Consider the following 3,691-nt stretch of genomic DNA (forward strand, 5'->3'; position numbering starts at 1 on the left):
ACTCAGAATGGTGATCAAGAGAACACATGATCACAAATTCTGGTGAGCGTGGTGGAAAGAGAAAGCCTCACTTGCTGATGGTGGGACTGTGACCTGTGCGATCCTGGCAATCAGTGTATACATAGGGGCTCCTCAACCATGAACAAATGAACAAATAAATACATACATGAAAACAAAAGTAAAATCTACCAACCGAACCAGCAATATCACTCCTGGGCATATAACCTAAGACTTTTAAATCAATATACTACAGAGCCCCTTGCCCATATGGGGTTGTTGCTGCACAATGCACAATAGCTAAGAAGCTGAACCAGCCTAGATGTCCATCAATAGATGGATAGTAAATGTGATGATATACGTGTATATGTGTGTGTGTGTGTGTATCCTCTCATATGCAGAATCTAGATTCACGACAAGAGAGGAGTAGAGTGGAGACCATGAGGCAAGGAAGGGAAAGATCTAAAGAGAAGACAGTGTTGGGCTTCTCCCTTCATATATGAAATCTGTATACATGCACACACATATGCATGACATGAAAAAAGAAGCAGGACTTGCAGTGTAGGAAAGGCAAGTAAGGTAAGAGTATCATAAAAACACAAGGAGATACATACGTGAAAACTATTCCCCCGAGGCTCTGGAACACAGAAGCGTGGAATCAAGGATCCGTCAGGGTGGTGCTCCCTCTGAGACTGTATAGACACTCTCCTTGTCCTTTCTGAGCACTGTGGAGACCGGTAAGCCTTGGTGGGCCTTCCCTGGCAGCTGTGCCCCTCCAGTCCCCCGATTTAGTTTGAATAACAAACTGGGTAAAAGCAGTTCTGAATCCCTTTAACCCAGTGTTTTCTGAATGGTGGGAACCCAGTTATCCACCAAAGCAGAACCCCCGTTAGTGGCCAGTAAATCCAGATTACACAGGAATTTCAAGTTACTCTCTTTTATCAAATAGATGTGTATCTTTGAGCTCCAACCACTGAACCCAGAACAGAACATGTTTGCGGTGAAAATCACTTTTGCATTATCAGTATCTCATAGAAATGGCATATGGGAGAAAAGAGTTATTTTGGCTCGTGAGTTCCAAGGGTCTTGGTCCAACGTGGTGGAGAACATACGGCTGAGTCCATGGTTGGGGAAAAGGTTATGGTGGAGCCTCCTTACACCACAGGAGACCAGCGAACACAGAGTTCGAGGGCTGATGGCCTGACCGTAACCCTCATGGCTTGCTTTCTTTGGGGGGGGGTGTGTGTGCAGCGAACTTTATTGATGGTATTCAAGAGAGTAGGGAGGGCTCCCTAGACCCCTCCTGTTATTATGGGGGTCTGGGATGGAAATTGTGAGGGAGATGCTCAGTGTTGGGGGTCAAGTTGGGATAGGGACTCCTCAGGGCCTCTCTCTTGCTCTCAGTGTCCTTGCTGGGGTGGGTGGTCCAGGGTTTCTTACTCCTTGGAGGCCATGTAGGCTATGAGGTCCACCACCCTGTTGCTGTAGCTGTATTCATTGTCATACCAGGAAATGAGCTTGACAAGGTTGTCATTGAGAGCAATGCCAGCCCCGGCATCGAAGGTGGAAGAGTGGGAGTTGCTGTTGAAGTCTCAGGAGACAACCTGGTCCTCAGTGTAGCCCAAGATGCCCTTCAGTGGGCCCTCGGGTGCCTGCTTCACCACCTTCTTGATGTCATCATACTTGACAGGTTTCTCCAGGCGGCACATCAGATTCACGACGGACACATTGTGGGTAGGAACACGGAAGGCCATGCCAGTGAGCTTCCCATTCAGTGACCTTACCCACAGCTTTGGCAGCACTTTGGAAGCAAGGATGATGTTCTGGGCAGCCCCATGGCCATCACACCACAGCTTTCCAGAGGGGCCATCCACAGTCTTCTGGGTGGCAGTGATGGCATGGACCGTGGTCATGAGCCCTTCCATGATGCCAAAGTTGTCATGGATGACCTTGGCCAGGGGGGCTAAGCAGTTGGTGGTGCAGGATGCATTGCTGACAATCTTGAGTGAGTTGTCATATTTCTCTCGTGGTTCACACCCATCACAAACATGGGGGCATCGGCAGAAGGGGCGGAGATGATGACCCTTTTGGATCCACCCTTCAAGTGGACCCGGCCTTCTCCATGGTGGTGAAGACACCAGTAGACTCCACAACATACTCAGCACCGGCCTTACCCCATTTGATGTTAGCGGGGTCTTGCTCCTGGAAGATGGTGATGGGCTTCCCATTGATGACAAGCTTCCCATTCTCAGCCTTGACTGTGCCGTTGAATTTGCCATCGGTGGAGTCATACTGGAACATGTAGACCATGTAGTTGAGGTCAATGATGGCAACAACCTCCACTTTGCCATGTGGAGAGCAGATGGCAGTCCTGGTGACCAGGCGCCCAATACGGCCAAATCCGTTCACACCGACCTTCACCATTTTGTCTACCGGATGAGACTGGCACTGCACAAGAAGATGCAGCTGTCTCTGGAACAGGGAGGAGCAGAGAGCCATGGCTTGCTTTCTAGTGATCCACTTCCACAGCAAGGCCTCCTGAAGGCTCCATCCCATCCATAGCTCTTCCAGCTGAGAACAAGCACTCAAAGCTGTGGGGTGAAGTTGGGGGCATTTCAAATTCAAACCATAAGAAGAGTTCATTGTCATTTCTGGCTTTAGATCAATGGTTCTCAACCTTCCTAATGCTGTGACCCACTAACACAGTTCATGTTGTGGAGCCCCACCGTAAAATTATTTTTATTGCTACTTCATAACTATAATTTTGCTACTGTTATGAATAGTAATGTAAAATACCTGTTTTCTGATGGTCTCAGGTGACCCCTGTGAAAAGGTCATTGACTCCTAAAGTAGTCACGACTCACAGGTGCTTGTATTTTATTTTATTTTATTTTTATGTTATTTTATTTTATTTTACTTTATTTATTTTAGCAATAACAGTCTAATACTGATCTTTGGGGTGGCAGAGGCAGGCATTGTTATCTACACTTTGTGGAGGATTTACAAACATATACCTAATGCCTGGCGAGATAGAAAACATGGTGGGAACATGGCTGTAAAGCTAATATTTTATAATACATTGGTTTTTTTTTGTTTTGGTTTGGTTTGGTTTAGTTTTTCAAGACAGGGTTTCTCTGTATAGCCCTGGCTGTCTTGGAACTCACTTTGTAGACCAGGCTGGCCTCGAACTCAGAAATCCACTTGCCTCTGCCTCCCGAGTGCTGGGATTAAAGGCATGTGCCACCACACCCAGCTATAGATTGTATTTTAAAGGGTAATTAAAATTATGGCTAATAGCGTTGAAGTGTGATGGTGATCAGGTGTTTATTCTCACTGGAAGATATACACATACATAAAGTTAAGGTTCCTGGGCTTTAATTAATTAATTCATCTCATGATGTATTAATTATGCAATCATTTGACAGAAACCAGAAACCTCTACTCGGCTTGACTGGGGTTGAGAAGTAGCCACAGCGGAACTTTTGTACAACTGCCTTAACAAGATTTAACCCCTGCAAGAGAAGTGGTTCAGATATTGGGAACAAGTCATATGTTTTTCTGCCAGTTTGTTTTTAAATTGGCACACTGCTGTTGACAACTCTGAGAATCAGGGATGTGGAAATGAAGGGGGAGAGAAAAACTCATGCTTTCAGCCATTCGCCCCAAGTCTGGGACAGAATACACCCTACAAAAA

At 46.2% G+C, this 3,691-nt stretch overlaps 1 pseudogene; it reads right to left on the reverse strand.

Annotated features, from left to right (window-relative positions):
* Positions 1-1,777: 1,777 nt before the first annotated feature.
* Positions 1,778-2,298, reverse strand: LOC110300816 (annotated as a pseudogene).
* Positions 2,299-3,691: the final 1,393 nt, after the last annotated feature.

The sequence above is a fragment of the Mus caroli genome, chromosome 8 (assembly GCF_900094665.2).
Source record: "Mus caroli chromosome 8, CAROLI_EIJ_v1.1, whole genome shotgun sequence".
In the NCBI taxonomy this organism is placed as follows: domain Eukaryota; kingdom Metazoa; phylum Chordata; class Mammalia; order Rodentia; family Muridae; genus Mus; species Mus caroli.